This window comes from Monodelphis domestica, chromosome 7, assembly GCF_027887165.1.
Source record: "Monodelphis domestica isolate mMonDom1 chromosome 7, mMonDom1.pri, whole genome shotgun sequence".
In the NCBI taxonomy this organism is placed as follows: Eukaryota; Metazoa; Chordata; class Mammalia; order Didelphimorphia; family Didelphidae; genus Monodelphis; species Monodelphis domestica.
Window position 1 is genome coordinate 73,191,367 of NC_077233.1, and position 23,807 is coordinate 73,215,173.

Genomic DNA, 23,807 nt, shown 5'->3' on the forward strand with positions numbered 1-23,807 from the left:
ATTTACCTACATGCTGCAGAGAATTACAAATTCTAGCTTTATAATTATTATTTAGGATTTTTGTTGTTCTATGTATTTGCAATTTTCCTTCATAATTCTAATTTATCAGTGTCATATTTCTTTAGTTTCAGATGAGGAAAAAGAAGCAATGAAAATGAATCTTAATACTAAAAGCCCATATGGACACTGAATAAGTAGCAGACTGTTTCTATGTGCTATCTTCAAAAGTGAGAAAACTTTGGAAAAGCCTGAGAAAATTTTAGAAATAGCTGGCACACTTTCAGAATTCAAAAAGAATTGCAAAACTAAAGGCTATTCTTTCAAATAGCAGTTCATAGGACAATTTCCAGATATGAGTAGGGAGAAAGAAGGGCAACAAAATATGGGCGATTCTACTTTAGGTTTAGGCATAGTGTAAACCTCAAAATTTCTTAGACTTATAAATGTTGGAAATTTCACCATTGGGAAATTTCATACTTGAAAAATTTCCTATTGATAGTGGGTCTTGACTATTGGAATGTGAATCCCATTGGCATGGGAGGTTTCTTCTCCTTCCCTTCTTAAGATTACTTTAGGACAGAAACCCTTTGCTGAACAATGGAATGGACTTTGACCTATGCTTAAGCATAGAACAGGAATTTCTTTGAGTCATGATTGATTTTAGAATTGATACAATGGAGATACTTGGAATCAATCTCCACCCTATTCAGTTCTAACAGGATTGAGTAAGGGCTGCAGACTAGATCAAAATTTAATTATTCCAATCTCTACCCTACTCAGGTTAACAGGATTTAGAAAGGGGTTAAGCTAGAGCCTCCATTGGCACAGGGAAATTGATGGACAGTGATTGGTAGATGTGAGAACTGAGGGGAGGCAACTTGGATGGTTTCCTTAAAGATCAGGGGGGTCTGAAGACTCGGGGTGGTTGAGGAGTTGGCCGGAGTGGTTGCGGTGTGCTCTGAGAAGCTTGCTCTGAAGGAAGCTGAAGGTGGGGGCTCTGAGACTGTTCCTCCATTTTGGTCACGTGAGTAATAGGGACTGATCTCTTTTCTTTGCCCCAGCTATCTAAGGGCTTGGGCCTTTTGGCCCAGCCTAAACAGAAGGGGTATTTAAGCCTTATTCCCTTCTCTCCCTTTTTCTCTCTCTCTATCTCTAATTCCTTTCTTACTCCTATTGTAATTAAACTCCATAAAAGATTTACTGCTGACTTGAGTTTTCATTTAGGAATTGCATAGATGAATTCCTTGGCGACCTTAAATTAATATATATCAGTCTTTAAAGTGATTCCCTTGTAACAATAGGTACTATAAGGTACAAGGATTACATTTCAAAAACATTTAATTGCTGGTGTTATCTTCATAACTGTAATGCCTAGTGACTAATGTTGTAGATAAAGTTAAAATATATACTGACTGTGCAGACTGACAGAAAAGGGCCAGAGTTCTGGAATTCTGAGGATAGGAGCTGCTGTTGAGGAGAAGACAGTTAAGCCTAGGACTGTGGCTTTTTCCCTTCTGGGTGGACCTGAGGAGGACTAGCTCGGACCTGTGGATTTGACTGCTAATTTTATTCATCAAATACTACTTGCTTTTTGGAGTATCCTGTACCTGCTATCCTTATGACATCTACAGAGTTCCTGTACTGTGACAACTAACAGCTGAATGTGAGACTATCACTGGGCCCTGTAGACTTGTACACAGATCCTTTTAATTAGATTACCGAAGGGGTATTTGTGTTAGTTAGTAAGTATAGTATCTTTGGGTTATATAGATGGTATAAGTCTAGAGTAGGGAACCATTCAGAAGCAAACTCTCTGGAGAGATTTGTATATCTGGGGAGGTGTAGATACTTATTAATAGTGTAAGAAATACCCCAATCCCTTCCAATTTATCCTTATTGTATTAAATACCCCAAATTTATAATCTTGGGGTCTGTGTTTGTATGTATGTGTTATCTCTGGGTCCACTTCTGCCTGCCCTGGGCTTGGCTATCCTTCCCACACCAGGTTACTGGCCTAAAGTGCCATCCCCTAAAATCCAACAGTTAACAACAGTTAGCTTAGATAATTATTTCAGTTGTCTGAGCCAGGTAGATCAAATTTTAATTGATTTGGGCAAGGCTAAAAAGGGATTTTTAGTATAATCTGGGTGTCAGTGGGTGAGCTGGCAGTTGGCAGCCTTAGAATTTTATTGACCTGTCTGTCAAAGGCAGAAGGTTCTACTTAGCTCATGCTATAGTAAGCAGCTGTCCAAGGTGCTGAAGTCCACCAGTGTGTCTGATTGACACCTGAGTGTTAAAAGGAAATGTTAAAGGGTCACTTCTGTCCCAGTGCTGAAACCAAGTAACATCTTTGGTTACAAAAAAAACTTTTTTTTTTCTTTTCAAAGTAGCAGCTAATTTCACTCAACCTATTGTATATACATTGTTATATTTCCCATTATTCTTGTATTATTACAACCATGATACAGGGAATAATGGAAATGATTTACAAGTGTGTGTTATGGATACCCTATTTAATATTTACTATGGTTCCAGATTGGTGTTATATTTTATTGGGTTAGGATGTGTTAAAACCTTTTATGGAGCTAACTATGCAGAGAGTTTGCTCTTATTTCCCTGTTATATTACTGTGCTTAGCAATTGTGTATAAATTAGAAAAATTGCAATTTAATCTCAAATAATAAAAAAAATTATATATTAGGTGGCTTACTAAATGATCATTAGAAATCAAGGAATAAAGAGGGTACAAAATAAAAACTACTTGCCCATGGTTGGTTAGCCATTTTCAAAATAACCACCTTATCACCATCACTGCTGATTGCTGCATCCTGCCAAAGAGGGCGTGGGAGGAGTTACAGTCAGTTAAATACCAATAACATGATTGTGCCAACATGGAGACTCAGGAAAGATTATAGGGAATTTTGGGACATACTAAGGACTTGTGGGGAATGAAGTCAAAGGTTCAAAATCTTCATTTATGCATCCCCCCCCCCCCGAGATCCGTGGAAGACTAGTCCCTCCAGTGGGTCTTTTAAACATACCAACTTTGAAATTACAATAATCTGAGGATGAGAGGAAAAGAGAACAAAACCAATGATTGCTAGCGGCATTGATAAAAAGCCTCTATGATGAAAAGTGGGCAGTCCCATTTAGCATAATCATATACACACAAAACAAAGGCATTCAACCCCACATAATTCAAATCACCATATCCCAAAGTTCACTCTGGATCTTCTGGTGCAACATGTGCTCTGTGCAGGCATCTTCATGGTGTCTTCTCCAAACAGTTCACTTTCTGGATTCAGAGATGTAGTGTGTTTCTTAACCTAAAATTACTCTCAAAAATGTGACAAGGAAATCACTTTAAAAGACTGATATATATTAATTTAAGGTCGCCAAGGAATTCAGCTATGTAATTCCTAAATGAAAACTCAAGTCAGCAGTCAACCTTTTATGGAGTTTAATTACAAACAGGAGGAAGAAAGGTATTAGAGATAGATAGAGAGAGGGAGAGAGAAAGGGGAGAGAAGGGAATAGGGCTTAAATACCCCTTCTGTTTAGGCTGGGCCAAAAGGCCCAAGCCCTTAGATAGCTGAGGCAAAGAAAAGAGATCAGTCCCTATCACTCACATGACCAAAATGGAGAAACAGTCTCAGGGGCCTCCACCTCCAGCTTCCTTCAGAGCAAGCTTCTCAGAGCACAACCTTTCAGAACAAAAACCTCTCCAACCAACCACCTCTAGTCCTCAGACCCCTCTCTCTTTAAGGAAACCATCCAAGTTCCCTCCCCTCAGTTCTCACATCTTCCAATCATTGTCCATGTCTTCCCTGTGCAAATGGTGGCTCTACCTTAACCCAGGACTGCCCAGAGGTCTGTGGCTTTGCCCATGGCTGTTGAAGGTCATATTCTCAAATAATTAAATCTTGATCTATGCTGCAGCCCTTCCTAAATCCTGTTAGGACTGAGTAGGGTGGAAATTGTATTTTCCAAGACCTGGTTATGTCATTCCAAGTATCTCTATTGTATCAATTCTAAAATCAATCATGACTCAAAGAACTTCCTGTTCTATGCTTAAGCATAGGTCAAAGCCCTTTCCATTGTTCAGCAAAAGGTTTCTGTCCTAAAGTAATCTTAAGTAGGGAGGAGAAGGAACCTCCCATGCCAATGGGGTTCATATTCCAATAGACTATCAGTAAGAAATTTTCCAAGTATGAAATTTCCCAATGGTGAAATTTCCAACATTTATAAGTCTAAGAAATTTTAAGGTTTACAAAAAGAATTTAACCTTTGCAATTTAGAATAATTATGCATTCTCTCCTGAAGAGGGTATTGAAAAACACAGGGATCACTTAGGAATGCATGGCTGAGTTATGAGGTGTATGAACTAATTGGGAAGAGAAATAAAAAAAAACATAAAAAATCCAAATAAAAAAGAAAATTTCTGGATGAAATATAAACTATCAATGTCTTATGTGTAAAAGTTCTAAGTAAAAGAAAATCAAATTCCTAACAGGTCCTTGAATCTGGGCTCAATTAAAGTAATGTCTATCCCTTAAGACTATAGGACAAAATGTAGTAATATTTCACTTACCCATTTGTGCCAAGACTACAAGAAGTTGCCATACTATAAGAGAGAAAATAGGATTGATAGGGAAGTGTCATCCCCTGGTCTGATTTTACCTTTACTCTCAGGGATAGGGGAGCCAGAATGTGTGGTCTAGATTTGAAAAGGTTAAACAAAATTTTGATGAGATTTCAACTAGTTTTTTGGCTTGCTTAACTGAGGCTGCTGAGTTACAACTAGGATTGGATATGTTGGCAGATCAAACCATTGCCAACATCAAAAGGCTATTTGTCAACAATGCCTGTGAAGCTATAAAGAAATTTTATGGACTGGGAATTGATGAGTCTAGAGGAGCTCAAAAGAAAGGCTACCTATGTTTATGCTGCTGATAAAGGAAGTGTAATGAGGATAAGGATACAATCATTGAATATTTAAAGAAACTATTGAAAGAGGCCAATGGTTGAGCAAAAGGCAGTGAAATAAAAGAGGTGAAAGATGTTGCAGCATTATGATCAGTGCAGCCTAAGAATCAGTATGTACTTAGGGAAAGGAGAAATGGAGCTTAGAGATGTTTTCTTTGCAATCATGTTGGACATTTTGTGAGAAATTTTTGGTACAGCAGACAAGTCTTAAGACAGCTAAATAGGAGCAATGGATATAATAGAAAATATAAAAATGAATGGAGACAAAATAATAGTTTTGTGAGCTGAACCTGTGGTTTTTCAAAGAGGAGGGTCCTTCTGACTAGGTGGGACAGTCAGGCAAATAAGAGAAGAGACAACTGAGTGCTAAGGCATCAATCAGTGTTCTGCCATTGTATGGGTTTTGGTTTATTTTACAGATTCAGTGAGTACATGCTTTTCTGGCACACAACTATTTCAAAATACATGATCTTCTACAGATAATTGGATATGTCAAACTTTAACAAATCACTTAATGAACATTCTGTGATCATTCACTATGTTGCTACAACAGGAAGGTTTGGGACGGAGATGAATGGCATGGATAGAGTGATCTGGAGGTTAGTTCCTCCTGACCTGTGGGATGTCTAGCTAGGAGAATCATTGCTTCTTTTGATCAGCTTTCACAATCAATCACAATTACTTAGGAGATGGTTAACAAAACATTTCATAGGTAGATATGGGGTTAGAGGGTAATTTAAGACAGACTGAAATCAGGAATTTTCTCCATTTCCAAGTTACATTTTTCTTTTGTTTCATTAAGGCACATTGGCAATGCTGCCTGGTTATTGTAAACAGAGTGAACAACAAAGTGTGTTAGAAACTTGTGTTTCAGAGGAGTGATTGATTGTGGTGCTTGTGTGATTTGCTAACAGTGGGTGTGGGGCCTCTGAGTGTACCTCTGCTAAGAGGGAAAAGGGAGGGGAAATGGGTGCTGATCTTTAGGTTTTAATTCTGTGAATGTAATCTTTTTAGGGTAATGATCTGGGGGATAAAGTGGGACATCTGTATTAACCCTGCAAGCATGTTGCTCTCATTTATTTTTTTTCTGGGGCTAAGTAAGAATAATAATAGCAATTCCAATAATGAGGGCATGTTAATAAGGAAAGTCACTTGTGGGAGGGGGTTCAGTGGATGTTTCCATCCTTCCTGGGGGCTGCTTTGCAGTTCCAAGTTTCCACGTGTGACCATGTCAAATAGCATGGTCTTATGGTTCCCGGCAATAATGGATGGAAAAATAGCAATAATTATCAAAGGCAGAATAATGAAAATAATTGTCCAAATGCTTGTTGTCAAGGAGCTCAAACACTAGATCTTAATACAATGAATGAGTGGGTGAAATCAGGCACAAGACCAAAATATATGTAAAAATTATGTAGTTAATATATGATACTAATTAAGTTTTTACATAAGATAGTAAGATACACAGTTCTACATAAAATTCAGTTTTGTGTAATAGGAATAAGAGTTAATGTATAATAAGTTTACTTTCATTACTTATCTTATATGCAGTGGCTTATAAGTATAAGAAAGCAGCAAGTATTCATCTTTTAAAAAATGTTATTTTTATCTCTGGCACTTGGCACAATATCTCACATCCAGTGAGTCCTCATTTGATGTAATTGATTTATTTGACTAGATAACTTAGTAGAACACTTATGTAATCTATCAAATTAAAAGAACCTCATGTTCATGTTTCTGTGTACCCACCAATCTGCCCAATATAAACAAAAATAACATTAACTTACTTTTTCTTTTTAATTCTTTATGTTTCATAAAATACTTTCACTGGGCGAGAACCATTGAATCAACATAATTGAAAAATAGTCTGATACGTGTGAAGTGGTAACTCAGATTTTTTTAAATTTGCAATTCTCTAATTAATAGTGACTTAGAGAAAAATATTTAAAAATAAAAATTAAAGGGGGCAGCTGAGTAGCTCAGTGGATTGAGAGCCAGGCCTAGAGATGGGAGGTCTTAGGTTCAAATCTGTCCTCAGACACTTCCCAGCTGGAAAAGCCACTTAACCCCCATTGCCTAGTCTTTACCACTTTTCTGTCTTGGAACCAATACACAGTATTGATTCCAAGATGGAAGGTAAGGATTTTTAAAATAAATAAATTAAATTAAAATATAATTATTTGGAGCATTTTTCAGATGAGTATATAGAAATTTAATTTCTTCATCTGAGAGTTCCCTGCTCACATACTTAGATCATTTGTCAGTTGAAGAATGCTTTGTGTTATTATAACTTATGTTATATATATACATATATATATATATATAAAGCATATAACTCTTATGACTGTTCTCTATATATTTGAGAATAAGAACTTTGTTGAAGATGTGTGCTCTAATTTTCTCAGTTTGTAGTTTTCCTTCTAATCTGTGTTTTATTGGTTGTATTTGTGAAAAATTAATTTGACATAGTCAGAGTTATCTATTTTACATCTCTCATAATGTTCTCTTTGTCTTTATTGGACAAAAATTCTTCCTTTATCCAATGGCATTGATAACATATTGAGAAAGAAAAAAATTGAGGGTGTTGGTGTTCTAAACTTCTCTTATGTATATGTCCCTCATTGTTGAAAATTCTATGTATAGCTGCTATGTGGTGCAACTCTCTGATAGTAACATGTAAACTCTTTAAATAAATTGTAGCTTTGCTCATTCTCATTAGCAACACAATATTTGATGACAGTTTTGTGTAATTCTATATAGTTACACAAAGTTCAAGAATGCTTTGGGGTGCCATAAATAGCTCCTACATTTTGAGCATTACTATTACAGGGTATTGACTTGATTAAAAGATAAATAGATCCCTGATGTGGCCAAGTGGAGAACTAAAGGCATAAACCAAAACAATGACACCATATAAAGAAATAATGATAACACGAATCTACCAGAAAAACAAAATTAAATAATTTACTGAAAATGTTAGTAGATTTCTAATAATGTTTCTTTTGGGAAGATCCTAAAGAGCTAAAAGAAACAGTGTAAGTAGTTCAACTAAGTTGTTAGTACATATGGAGAAAATTAAACATGTTTGAGCATTTCTATACACAGAGAGCTAACTGTTACATATATTCTGATCTCCATATACGAAATGTCACATGACACCTGGAAATTTTCATTTATACATTTTTCAAGCCCTCCAAAATAAACCTATTTAAAAGAAAACATATTTTCACACTTTCCCTCATTTCTTCTAATGCAACACATTGACATTGGGTCAGGAGAAGGAAGAAAAGGAATAAAACATCAGATAAGGACAAATAAATGAAAAGGATAAAAATATGAGAGAGGAAAACACTACTATAGAATAAAGTACATTTCCAGGACTATAGTGGTATTTGTGGAATCCAAAGGCAATCAAGCCATGAAATAAAGGAATTTCCAGTCTACTCAAGGAGACATGGTGAAAAATTACAACCTGATTTCAACACATTGAGGACTCTAGGTTTTTATCAAGTTAAATAATTTACACTAGTAGAAATCACATCCCCTCTATGACATTAGACAGAAAATCAGAGTTGATGTGGTGAAAGAATTCCTCATTCTGCAACCAGTCTGTTATGAATATATAGGAATTTAGTCAGTTTGATCTGCAAAGAGCAGATATATAATCTGATGGAAACCTCTTTTTAAAGTTTCTAGTTTTCTTGGAATTTCCAGAGATTAAGTTCTGCTGACAGCCTTTTAGAACTGAATCACTCCCACACCATGATAAAGCATCAGAGAAAGACATTGATAAAGGTCATTCATTAAAAAAATGTAACTAATAGACAAGATAGGATATGAGCATCAAGGACTTTTGTTAGATGATTAATAAAACTTTTCAAAGGAGGATATTTTCATGTACCAGAATTTTCAATGATTCTCAGAGGAAATGATACTTAAAACAGGATAGAAAATGGTGAATAGGAATTTAAATTATTTTTTTAAATAGTAAAAAGATGATTCCAAGCAAGGAATGTACAAAATTAAAATGAAAAACCAAAGATTGGGAAAGGGGTTGAGTAGGCAATTTTGGATGGAGCTGATGGTTAAGATGTAGTAATAGTAAGAGATAAAATTAAGACCTATCAGATTGATGCAAATTTCAGGTTAAGAATTCTTGATAGTTTGCAGGAAATTAGAAGTATAATGAGTTTTTTAATAAATCCCAGAAATTATGAAATTAGAGCTTTACAATGATTAACATTGTAGTGTGTAGTGTTGATGGGAGGCAGAAAGATTGAAGATTTAGAGATGTTAGAATATTTTTGTAATAGTCCAAATCAGACATGTGGTAAGAACTAGGAATTCTGGATAGCATTAGAAGCCTAGATATGATGTGGGAGACACTATGAAGGACATCAGTAGGGTTTAAAGAGTAGTTGAATTGGAAAAGGAGTGAGAAATATGACCTAGATTTAAATCTTGATGATTAAAAAGATGATTAAAATCAATTAACATACATGGGAAACTCTTACTGAGAAGACATTCAATAGGTTGGGGGAATAAATGAGAATCAATTTAGATATCTATATATTTATTTGGTAAGTGAAACACATGAAAAGTCTAGGAGACATTAGAATTCAAAGACCTTGGGTTCAGAACATGGGATGTTGCAGAACCTTATGCATTAGAGAAGATGATCTCTAATACGCCTTCCAATTTTAAATTCCATGACCTAAGCAAACATGAATGTTTTCTTCACAAAAGTGCCAATTGCAACCATTTTAAGAGATGCAACTTCTGATGAAGAGAAAGAATGTATAAATAGAAATGTATTTTCTAAAGAGGAAAACTTGGAGCACACTCAATTTTCTGTGACAGAAGAGGAAGTGGAGCCTTTAAAGGAAACTTCAGATATAAAAAGAAAGATTAGAGAATAACAAGAATAACAGGATGTTCTTCAAAATAAATAGAGAATAGAAATTCAAGAATGCAAGCATTTTTCAACTCAGAAACATAAGATAAGTTGATAAAAAGGGAAAAATAATCTCATCCTAACTGTTAAATGGGAGTTTTCCAATTAAACAAGTAAACAAAAATATTAGATCAACATGATATATAGAATTAATATACATAGATATATGTATATTTATATATATCTGTGATGTAACACCTTTGTTTAGATAATATCTTTCCTTGAATACCTCAAAGACAATCAGAATAGATAACTGTAGCCTCTTCTCCCTCCACCTTTCTCCAGGGAAGATTCTAATTCCTCTAGAAGGGGAATCAGAAAGTTGTGCTTGGAGACAGGGGAGATACTAGACTAGAATTATGGCTATCTTTTTTCCTTAATTAAGCTAATAGAAAGCCAGATCAGTGTTCAAATCTGACCTCAGGTACTTACTAGCTGTGTGCCTGGGCAAGTCACTTAATATTGTTTGCCTCAGTTTCCAAATCTATAAAATGAGCTGGAAAAGGCAAATGGAAAACTTCTCCACTATCTTTGCCAAGAAACCCCCAAATGAAGTCATGAGTATGACTACAACTCAAATGACTGAACAATTCTTCCTTAAATATGATTCATCTAGGAGGTGTACCTATGTTTGCATATATGTATGTATGCATATATAGTATATACATGTGCTTATAAAATCTCAAAAATCTTAGTGTGGTGTTTTAAGTTTTAGTAGATTAAAACTGCATTCTTTTGGAAAATGTTTTGTAAGCTTAATTCCAGGAATATTCTTGTAGTATTCAGTAAGTTGTCTTTTTAAAATATTGGCTCTTTCAAAATACAACAAACTATTTTTGAAGGGAATTTAAGTGAGATGAATGCTGACATTTAACATGAGAACAAAGATAAATTGAAAGAATAAGAAGGTAACAATTCACCTGAATCAAAAGAACCTTCTAACAATTTACTTCTTCATGCAAATGAACTCCTCTTGTCTCTACCTCTCATTTTGCCACTTAATCATATACTTCTTTGGCTGTTTAACTGAATCATATCTCTATGCATTCCCTACCCCCATGTCATCTAAGCCCCTTTAGAATAGAGACTGTGAATTAGACATTCCTTTAAACCTTACATATTTGGAACAATGTTAAATGCACTATATGTATCCCATGATTACCTACTTAATTGGTTTAATTATGGAAGAATATGAATAAATGTCACATCAGATTGGCAGGCATAAATGGCCTATATTCATCAGCATTAGCAAGCACTTTCAAATCAATAAGTTCAGAGATACAATTTAGTATTTTATTTAATTAAATTTTAAAATTTTTATAGTTTATGACTATCTAGCATAAATTCACTAAGGGCATGGCTATCTCCTTTCCTATAGAAATCTTAATGTGTAATAATCTACAGCCGCAAAATATAGACAGTTGGTAGTGATAAATCTCATTATAGAAATAGTTCTCACTTAATCAAAGGATGATTTAATTGAATAGCATATTGAACTCTGCTTAAATATCCTTAATTATTATTATGGACTGACAAAGGTAATTTCAGTGTTGGAAGGGGCCTCAATTGCAATAGAGTTCAAATGATACACCCCCCCCCCCATAATACTTCCTTTTTCATTATTCCTAATGTTTTTATCTAGGCTTTGATTGAAGACCTGCAAAATGAAGGAACCTACTCCTGACAAATTTCACTTTTAGATATTTTGAATTAATTTCTAAGTTTAGAATTCCCCCATTACATCAAAAATAACATCTACTTCTCTGAAATGTCAGTCCATTTTTCCCAATTGTATTCACTGGGATAAACACAGCATGTTTCATTATTCCTCTATGTGTACTTCAGGTACTTGAAGAATTCTCATCTCCAAGCTAAATATCTTCAGTTTATTCCACTGATGCTCTTAAAGCATGAACTTGAAACTTATTGAGCTAAATATTGTCTAGATTTTCATACCCTTCCATAAATGTGATACCCAGAACTGAACACAAACACAGAGAATGTGAGGAAATAGACTTAAACCTGAAATCTTATTTTATTTTTTAATTAAAGAAAACATAAAGAAACAAAAAGAATTTTTAAAGTTATTGTAATGTAATTGAAAAACAATTCCATTTTATTAAATTGTTAAGATGAAAATAAGATCTTGGCCAGAAAGTAGACAGTAAAATATTTTTATTTTAAATTAGTAAAATTATTATGTAGCTTATGTCACCAGATTTTTCAAAAATCAGCCTTTCCAGAATCCCTTCATTAGATTCCTAGTACTGCAATAAAAATCTCACATGAGATTTAATAGCAACATTAATGAGGATGATTGGTCTATAACATGCAGGGTCAGTTTTATGACTCTTTTAAAACACTACAAATTAAGATATTTGTATCCCAGCAACTTAGAAAAGGTCCATTTCAATTTATGAGAGTTTAGGAAAAAGACAGATGAAAGTTAACATTTAAATCATGGTCAGACATTTAAAGCATGAAAGTTACAAACTACAGTTGCAGATCTGCTGCTACTCTAGTTCTTTGAGGTCACCAATAAAAACCATAACAAATTAAGGACCCTTGGAAGCTCAAAGCATGTAGATATCAGAGAATACTCCCAAACTGTTCACCTGAAAGGTAGTATGCATATTGGAAAGAGGAATAAGCTCAAATCATGAAGACTTGAATTTAAAGCAGGTCTGTGAAATGGACTATCTCATTGTCTCTAAGCAATTTTGTTGACTCTACATAGAGAACACTAGACATGGTGAAGGCAGTAAAGAATTCAGTTCATTTAAACTAGTGGTTTATGTTAAATGCAAATAGAGAATAAGAAAATGAGGATATGGTATTCCTACTCTCAAACTCAAAGTTCATGTTCCAATTAAAAAAGAATATATATATATATATATATATATATATATATATATATGTGTGTGTGTGTGTCTTTTTCTGTATTCCTCTCTGCTTCATACTCAATAGTAGAAGAAAAGAATGTGACAATTTGTGATTACATACCAAACTGAGAATAAGTACAAAACAGTGCCCAGAGGAGAGATAAACCTTTAGCAAAGTGGTGAATGAAGTCTTTATGTACGATGTTAGCATTGATCTGGACCTTGGATTAATTTCATGGCCTCCTCTTGACCATTCTACTCATTCTTCTGCACAAGCCCAGGTCAGCAAAGAACCAACTAGGGAGAGCATTTGGGGGAATAAAGATAAGACTAACTTCTCTTGGACCAGAAAATGAGAACTATTAACTCAAAGGGAAACATCCATTCATGAATATGTGTATGATTGAGTTGAGCACCAAGGACTATGTAAGTAATGTACCTCTGAGTACCATTTCCTGAATGACAGAGTGTTGAACCTTCATTTCCTTTTCCCCATTTCCAGGAGACATGACAGCAGCTTCCATTCATTTTGGTCCCACTCTGATTTTTTTATTCTTCTAATAAACAAGAGGTGCTAGCCAGCAATGCTCCTACTCTACTCCTGAATTCACATTTCATAACACAGAGATTGCTCTGCATCCACTATCCACTGCACTTACACATACTGCTTACTATTTTTTTCTGAAGCCAAACTGAATTTCTGCCTCAGTTACCTGGACTCAGTTTCTCTCCTGCATCCTCCTACCATCACCACCAACAATTTTGCAAATCTTGTGGCAGAATGAAAATTCATGCTGATTCTCAGAACTACATTTTCCAGAGGAACACCAGGTCCTTTTGTTTCCTTCCTGTATACTCAGTTATATTCCTAGTCCTAGAAGATAATATAGGTACCTTACCATGTGAAAAGACTGAGTCTTTTCTCTGCTGTTTGCTTTTTAAAGTAATTTACATTGTTTCCTAGAGCTCTTCAAAAGAACTACCAAAATAATTCCATGCTAATCAGGCCCCCTATCAATGATTCTGACAGAGAGATGCCATCCCCTGAAGACACTTTCTGATATTAAGGCTCTGGATTTAGTTTTGTTGAACCAAGATGACTGGAAAATTGTCCATAATGGAGCTGATATTCATTGTTGCTTCCCCTTTCCTCCTCTGCTCTGACTACTGATTACTATATGATTACTATAGATGATTCTATAGGAAGAGCTTTCCTTCTTTTAATTATTTCTGATTTGTTTAGGTTTCTTTTTTGTGTATTTATTTAAATATTACATGCCCCATTAAATCATAAGCTCCGTGAGAGCAAAGACTCTCTTTTGTCTCTCTTTTGTATTTCAAGCACTTATCTCAGTGTCTGACATATTGGTTAGGCATTAAATATTTATTAATTGTCTAAATAGAGCAACTCGGATGCTACTGTAGAAATTTAAGCCTACATTTGTTATTCAGCTAACACACATTCTGTGGGAATGTCAGAAAGATTTGAAAGAAAAATTTTAAGACATAAGATGGATGTGAGGATACATTATATGATGGGGTGAAGACAAAAACAAGAATGAAAAAAGGTACCTAAGTACATGGTTGACTTTTTGGTTCTAGCTTTCAGGAGGTGAACTGAAGCACATCTATGAAAATCGATGGGAATAGACCTATAGGGACTAACCCTTATAATATGCATGAGACAACCTGAGCTTTCATGGCCACTTAAGTCACAGATATGTATGCTTACCACTGAAGGACTTTCAGATGATATCACAATCCTTTACGCCCCAGGACAGCAACAGTAGAAGAAGAGCACTACATCAAAGGGAATTGCCAATCTACCCAACATTGAGTAGACCTTAAAAGGAGAAATACTTTCTATTAGAGTTATTTTGTTTCTTTTCTTTTCTTTAACTGTTTCCCTGTAATTTCCTATGTTTATAAGGTAGGGTTTTTCTTCCTTCCTTCTCCCCACTCCACCTTTTGGCAGCTAAACCAATTTCTCTACATGGAGCTGCTCTACATCTGCTGCATAGGCAAGCCCAAGTTTTTATTCTCTGACTTCCCCTTCCGTTTCTTCCTGAGAACAGGTGACGAAAATATTGATGCTGCAATGAACAATTGCACCTCATCTCATGACTTTCAATGGTCCAGAATTTCTGAGGCTTTCAGTCACTGCCACTATTACTTGCCAGAGATAGTCATCACAGTCACAAAAATACTTGAAGGAGGCAATGAGTACAAATAAGCTGATAAATCCAATCTGTTCCATGCTTTGTCAGAAGCTATGAAACTTGAGAGAATGTTTAGGCAGTACAGATGTGAGGTATAGGTGAAACAGTTGTTACGTGGTTCTAGAAATTGTCTCATATTTTTATATTCTGTCCCCAACCTTCAAGAAAAATACCATGGCAGTTGTTGATTACTATATCATTGTTTAGATCTGTTTCGGTATGCTTTAAGGGGCCTTTTAGATTTTAAATATTTATTTTGTATGGAGGAAATGAATACTTCTCCTAAACCTGATCCACATTGTACATTGAGTACCTTCTTACACTTTTCAGAAGCTCAAGTCATGAGCCAAACTTTGGCTTTCAGTAATCTTCTCCTCCACAACACATATACATATACATGAGAGCCAGAGACATTGGCAGAAAGCCTGATGTCTTTTTTATAAGAAGATAGGCTTGCATAGGACTGAATTTGGTCTGAAGGCAAAAAAGAACTGTAAAAAAATCGCTCCTCTTTCCAGCAAAATGAATTTACTTTGCAGATGGATCAGATTCTGGGGATGGGGGAAGGGAACTAAAACAGAAGGTTTTGTCATATGGTAGGTCTCTTGATGGTAACGAATGTGGAAAGAGGATATATATTTGCAAATGCTCAATTACTGTACTCAAATAACCCTTGCACTGTTTACATAAGTCTCTTATTTCTCAGCCTCTTTTTGTGCTGCATTAGGCATAGCAGTGTCTATCAATCCTTCTTCCATATAAATAATTTTGTATGGTCTAGAATATCATAATGATACTTTGCCTCTTAATGTATCTAGAAAACATTCTCATTTATTCATTTGAAATTTATTTGTGTAATACAATACCCTGTCTAGGTTCAGTACACATAATGTGTTCCAAATGCCATCTGCTATCTTATGTAACCACATAGCCTAGACTGCCCCCTTGCATTCTGCAACTTTCTCAGAATCCTCAAAGTTAGAAATATGAAATCAGAAACTTTTGATTTGCAGAGAAAATCATGCATATATATAGTCATGTGCTCTGAAACTATTTTTGTTGTTACTGTTATGGATGGGCACTAATATCAGTTTTGACCAAAACATTTGCCTTGGCAGCTCTGAATAGACAAAGAAAGGAAGACACACTATGTTTCCTCTTCACTCCCCCAACCTTTATAAAAATAGCATAATTAATTCATTAGGTTATGTGTATTAGAATACTAGTTTCTGATGCAGAAAATATATGCAAATTATGATGAAACTTTGTTCCTTTGCTTGAATTATTTAAATTCTTTACTTGACTTTGAGGTTGAAAAAGACAACCTGAACCTATTACTACTGCAATGCCATATCTGTATCAAACTTTTCTGATGCTAAGAGGATTCACTTTTTCCAAATAACCAATCATGGGCTTATATCTGTATCAATATGAAAAAGATATGCTGAAAAAAGTTTTTCAGACAAGTTTTCCTGGCTTTGTTCCTTTACTACCTTGTAAAATCAGAAATAACCCATTTTACCTTTCTAGTCCTCAATTCCCTAATATGAAAAATAAAGTGTTAGGCTCAATGATTTCTAATATGATTTTGAAGTCTACATTTTAGGGTAATTTTTTATATTATTTCTATTTATTGTTTGAGGTTTATTTATTTACTAATTATATGTGATAAATTTCTACATCAGTTTTCTACAGTTATATGATCCAAAGTGTCTCTCTCTCTCTCTTTTTCCCTCCCCTTCCTGGAATGGCAAGCAATTCAATCTGGGTAATAGATGTATTATCACACCAAACATATTTCTATAATACTCATTTTTGTAAGTGAATAATCTTATAAAATAAAACCTCAAAATATGCTTTCATCTGTATTCCTCTCCAACAGTTCTTTCTCTGAACGTGGATAGTATTCTTTTTCATAAGGCCCTCAGAATTGTTCTGAATCATCATATTGCTGATAGAGTTGAGTCTATCACATTTGAACATTCCACAATTAATATTTACAATGTTCTCTTAGTTCTGCTTATTTCACTCTGAATCAGTTCATGAAGGTCTTTCCAGTTCTTTCTGAAATCATCCTCTTCATCATTCCTTATAATACAAGAGTATTTTATCACCATCATACACCACAATTTATTTAGCCATTCCCCAGTTGAGGGAAAATGAAATCTACATTTCTAATCTAATTTTAGGTAAAATGTTTGTCCATTAGTCTGAGGTTTATTTTTAATGCTACACAGATGCCATGATTACTAATTGAATTGCCAATATAATTGATCTCCTATGAATAATTTCAAAAATATTTTGGCATATCAAAGTTGATTAAAATTGTATAAAAATGTACTTGAGCCCTGAGAAAAAATTTTTGTTATTGCCCTCAAATTTCCTGTGGATTCCCCCCCCATTAATACTAAGATGTAGAAAATTAACACCATTAAATTATGCATTAATTAATGTAATTGATCACTTTTATTCCAAGAGTATCAAGTATGGTGGAATAACTTCTTCATATTTGCTCTTCTTGATAATGTGTCATTCAAGAATGTTGTCTTATCCTAATTTTGATGTTGATGTAGACTCTGGGATAGAATTATAGTTTTAGAGTTGAAACACATTTAATAATACACTAATAGAGGCTTCTTCATCAATACTGACAATGAACTCATACAAAATATTAGTTGTGGTAAATGAGCAGAGAAATCAGTTACTGAAACCAATCTCTAGGTTAAGTTATTATGTTATAAAAAGACTGTCCCCTAAATATAGCAATGGAATGTTGTTGACTGACCCAAAGAAATGTAGTGTAGATAGACATCCTTAGACTCTTTCCTCCACCTTACTCCAAGGGAGACTTTAGTGTTAAAAGGGAAAGCAAGAGATTGGAACCATAATCTTGGACATTTGATATCAGGCTAAAATTAAGACTGTTTAATTCCTTAAATATTGTATTTGGCCTAAAGGAAGTAGTTTTCAGAATCAATCTAAACATCTGACTGTTATTCCTTAATGGGGAAAGGAGGACCTAAGCTTCATATCATAGGTTTAATTCTTCTGCCATCGAATAACATTTGTACAATGAGAATAAATAGTAATTAGCAAATAAATGTATTTATTCATGTGTGACAAATAAGAAATCAGAGAAAGAATAGATGGGAGAATATATGGCCAACATACAGAATGTATGAGTTCCCCTACTGGGAGCTAAGTAAAAGAGATAAAGAGATAGACAGACAGGTAAAGACAGAGAGAGTCAGAGAGACAGAATACCAAATCTCACATAGAGGAGAAAATTCCTGGAACTTTCTACTTTAAGGAGTTGGAGACAGGGATATGATAGAAACTGCCAGCTTTTCTCACTTTGACTTCTTTCTAGACACTTCCTTTAGTAGTCTCAAGAGAGATTTGCATCTTGCATCTCTTTTGAAGCTGGAAGCCTGACACATTCAAAGTGACTTACAGAGCTTGCAAAGAATTAAAGGAAAAACAAAAGAACAAAAAATGAAAGTGAATCTCTCCTCTCTTAGACTTTCTTCCCAACTTTCCCCAACATCTTCACAGAGGAATGGGGTATTCATCTCTGCCAATGAAGAGAGAGTTGTATCAATGGATTTTCATAATTGGGTTAAATAAGGAACTATTTCATCAGAAGTATGGAAGTAGGGATTAGAATGTTGTATAGGAAGAATAGATAACAATCTAGTTTTATTGAAAGAGAAAATATCAAAAATAGAAGCAATATGAAATGACTAGAAATATAGATGAGAACTAGATTATGGTAACTTTAAAGACATTAATGAATTTGTATCTTCTTCTAGAATTAATATGTGGTCACTAAATGATTTTTAAGAAAGGCTCAATTCTTATGGGACAGTTTTCTTATTTCTATATGCTAATGATTCCATATTAATTCTCCCCAGCCAACTTAATATCTTAAAGATGTTTTATTTTGCTTTACAATTACAAAGTGCTTGTCTCAAACTATTGAGGAAGTTTTCAGTATTATAATTCTATTTTAATGATGAGAAAATGTAATATATGGTAGGCTACCGACGACTTACAGAAATAGATTCTTTTCAGACTGTGTCTTCAATCTTTCAATCCAATGTTTTTCCTATTGTGGTATAAAGAGTCAGAAGTCTTCTGAGCTAAAAGAAATATGAGAAAAGAACAAACTGAATGATGGAAAAAAACAAAGGCACTGAAGTCAGAGGACATGGATTCAAAGGCCCTCTTCCATATTACTTGTTCAATTTCATTTGACCTCATTAGACTTCAGTTTCCTTATCTCTAAGGTGAGGTGGTTGGATTACTTGCCCTTGGCTGTATCTCTAGCTAGAGCTAGCTTTATCATTTGATGAAGTCCAGATGGCATAATCTTTATCTCTCTTACCTTAAGACAGCAAAAACCAAAAAGACAAGCACTGATCTTATTGGTCTTACTTTTCTTTTCCTCAGACTTAATACTTCAACTAGATTGTAAGCTCCTCAAGGCAATGTTTTATATGAAACCAATAAATCAATCCTTACATATATATTCCTAGTGAAAGGTTAAAACAATTTAAATGCAATATCTCCATTGTTCTTCACTCCTAGTTGAAGTCCAAGAGGATAAACATAAATAACATGATATTAACAAGGTACCTGTATAGCATTTACAGAGCATAATGCTGAGAATAAAGGTTTCTTTTTTCTGAATAATATGATCTTTGTCCTCAGAGCACACATAATAACATGAATGTTGTTTGTGGTTCAAAGGACATGTACAATGATTTTGGGGGTAAAATTGATCTTTCTGAGGTCTTAGATGGGAGCAAAATACCTAATCATAATTAATGAACAATAAAAATAGAAGACTGGAAAAGAATCAGAAAGAAATTAACCTGAAGGAGGTACCAGAATGAAAGGAGAGAAATTGGAGTGTTCAGTCATCTGGCCTTGAAGAATTAGGTAATTGGTGGTAGTTCCCTATGTGCTGAAAGTTATTTCAATTGAGCCTCTCAACCATGATCTCCTAAAGGAGAAAATCATAAAACAGAATTCTACAATGAGAAAAAAAGAAAAGAAATAATTTATTAGCAACATATCTTCCTAATAGACTTCATATTTGCACTATTACAATAAATAGGTTGTCTAGTGAAACCTTCATTATCTTTTCCTATATAAAAGTTTCCTAGGCAATAACATTTTAAAGTGGCATTTATAAATTTAAAGAGGAATCATATCAGCACTGATTCCCTCCTTGACAGTAATGAAATAAATTTAAAATCCTCCTGTGCATGTGGGACTTTTTAAAAATTTTGTTTGTTTCAATGGAGCAAAATACAGGTTTAATTTTTTTCTTGCAATAGTATATCATCATTGAATGTGTTAGGAACATATAAGCTTTTTTATAGAGACAAAAAATTCAATGATACTTTGATTATCAATATTATGAAGTTAAATAGAAAAATATGTGATCATAGATATTCAACTGAAATAAAATGTAACAAATGACAAGTGTAGAATAGCAATTTAAATAAATTTTAAATTAAACAGTTTAAAATAAAACATTTTTCATATTTTATTAATGCATTCTTGTATATTTTGATAAGGATTTCTTTTATTTTTTTATTTCAAATTCCACATCCAATTTCTCCTTCCCCCAATAGAATTCCCTTTTCTGACAGAGGTAATTAGTTAGACTAATGAAACTGGTGACTATATCTGACATTATATCGAAATCAATGCCTCTAAGGCTTTACCTTATTATCAAGTAGAGAAAATTATGGCTCATTCTCAATTTTCTCAGATCAAAATTAGACAGTACATATCATGGATTCTGATGCTTTTAAGGTTGTTTTCATTTCCAAAATTTACTGATTATTTCTTTAATTATTTTGGGGTACTTTTTATTATGCATCAGTTTATATGTCTCTACATGGTTATCAAAGTTAGTAACATTTGTATTTTTATGGAACAACAATATTCAATTACATTAATGTACCAAGATTTCTTCCACTTACTAATCTTTGGGGCATCCACTGTGCTGCCATTATTAAGAAAATTTGCAAACACATGCATATATATTGGTATAATCAATGAGAGTAAATTTCAATAGATGCCCATATGTTTACACACACATATATATATATATATATATTTCATCAGCATATTTGTATATAATATCTACCTACACACATGTAGACAAGCATCTTAAACATTTTGCTTTTTATATATTCTATCCCATTCACAAATCAGAAAATTTCCCTTCTCAGATAACATCAAAAATGTAATTTTTGTAACTGTATAAGAATCTTTGCTATAATTTCAAACTTGATATATGAAAGCCCTATTATTATGTAATTTTAAATGAACAAGTTAATTACAGAAACAATAAATCATAATTTTCACTGTAACATCCTTCTTTAAATGCTGAGAAAAATCCACGCCTCAAGGCAAAGGCTATTCTTATAGCATTTTAAACTATGTGCATTTTTCATAACTTAGAGGGAGAAAAAACCTACCTTTTGTGAATCACAAGTGTAATTCAAAAACTAGTTGCTATATTGAGGAGTTTTCCAAAAAATGTGAGGATACAAAATTTGTTGATTTTTCCAATAATTTGTCAGTATGAAAACTGTCTTCCAACATATAGAAATCACCCATCAATTAAAAAATAATTAGTCAAGTTGCAAGAGGAACAGAATATCTTACTAGATATTCTGAACAGCTAAAAACATTTGGACTGAATTTTCTCACTGAATTTGAAGCCAAAGAAACTATGTACATATACTTGTTTTGATACATACAGCTTCTGTGAACTTGGATAATTCAATTCTCTTTGTGTTCTGAGTACCCTCATCTTTAAATGAAGTAATTCCCTCATTTTTTTACTCTAGATAATTCTAAGGTCACTTTTATTTTTAAATCTACATATGTGGATGATACTTAATTTTTTCATTATGACATTTTACCCTTTATACTGTATGTAAATCTTCAAATAACTTACTAGATTAAAAATATATTTATGTTATCTCCTCAAAGCTAAAAAAGAAACAATATCTGATTTATGTACCCAACACATTTTATGTAACAACAGTATATCTTATGTTAGTTGCTAAATGAAAGTACTTTCTTCATTCTTTTAAGATTTCAGATGGGTTATATTATTTTGATTCAAAATACCTCAAGAAACATTTGAACACTCCCTACCTCTTATTCACAGAATACATTATCTAAAATAATGAAGCAAAATCTCCCCAAGGAATTATTGCTAGTGATAAGAAAACCTTTACAACCTTTTCAGTTTAATAGTTTTTTTTTTAAATAGAAACACAATATATCATGGTGCACAGAGATTTGTTCAAAAAGTCCTGAAAAAAAGCAAACAGGTTCTGATCCCACCCCATGAAATACACTATTTGTGTGACTGTACAAATCTCTTGTTTTCTCTGAATATTTCTTTACCTGTATAATGGTGAACATTAAGACCTCCAGATCTATCATATGAGATGGTTATGAAGCTCAAATTGAATTCTGAAAGTATTTATTAAATACAGATCATATGTCACATATCATCTTATTGCTAGAAATCCAGAAATTTAAAAATAAAACAACAGGACAGAATAGTCAAAGAACATATTCAACTGAGATCTGGAAATTTTAAAATTGAAAATTTAAAGTGTTCTTATTGTTAGTAAAAGATTATTGAGTGACTTGTAATTTGTTGCTTTGGTACTGTAAAGATAATTTTAGGGTTGTGACTTAAAATCTAGAGTTAATTGGTTGCCAGGGAAAATCCCAAATAAAATACCCAAGTTAGTCTGGAAATTTATGGCAATTTAATTAATATAGAGGGAAGGAATTTGAGGAGAAGGAGAGAAGAGGATATAGGATTCCTTCTGCCTGGTCTGTGCCAGGGGGAGTTTGAAATTCCTGCCTCTAGGTTTATGAAGAAGATTAGAGGCTTCTAAGGGGATAAAGTTGGAAAAGTAAAGGAGGGAAACTTAGCCAGAAACTCACCACTGAACTGGACAATAGCTTGTAGCCATGTTAAGATGCCAAAAGGCACAGCACACTGCTCTCAGCTAACTCTCCACTGCCAATAAGGTGCCAGAGAGAGCAAAAATCCCAAATATATAGACCTTTAACCCTTGTGACTCCTCCTCTAAATTTTCACATCTACAAATCATATCAAAGGCTTTTCTCCAGGACTGCCCATACTTTTAGTTCTCATCTTCTTTGATTTGATTATATCTTTAGATTTATTTAACACTTCTTTGTTAAGTTCATCTTTTGTGAATTACTTGACCATTTTGTGATTAATTTAACCTTTATAGTTACTTAACACTTTTTTGTATTAAGATATAAAAATAGACTTACCTTAAAGTTCTAGCTTCACTATAAATAAGGTGAGAACTAAGTACCTTCATTGTTCAATCAGGAGATTACAACTTTATCTTCCCCTAAAGTGCTATCTGAGTAGGGTGGAGTACTTTTAAAGTTCACAGTACCAAAATTTGTTGGTTGTCTTTAATCAGCATTTTGTTGCTTTTCATTGTTTTCTATACTTTTTAAAAAATTAATTGTTTATAATTTTTTTGCATTTTTTATTTTACTTTAAATTCTTATCAGTCTTTTCAAGGTTCTGATTCCTTTATAGTTATTTATTCTTCTCTGGATATTATATTGTTTTATGTTCATATGAAAAGCTGTTTAATCATTCTAGACTTGGAGCGCATATTATATTTATATTTTTCATTATTTAAAATAATGTTGTTTTGAACTGTG

At 33.6% G+C, this 23,807-nt stretch overlaps 1 long non-coding RNA gene across 1 annotated transcript in view; it reads left to right on the forward strand.

Moving 5' to 3' along the window:
- The first annotated feature begins 419 nt into the window (after positions 1-419).
- Positions 420-23,807, forward strand: part of LOC103103727 (uncharacterized) — a 51,451-nt gene continuing 28,063 nt past the window's right edge. Inside the window, exon 1 of the long non-coding RNA XR_470879.3 lies at positions 420-1,663. This is a non-coding gene — a long non-coding RNA (uncharacterized LOC103103727). The remainder of the gene's footprint in view (positions 1,664-23,807) is intronic.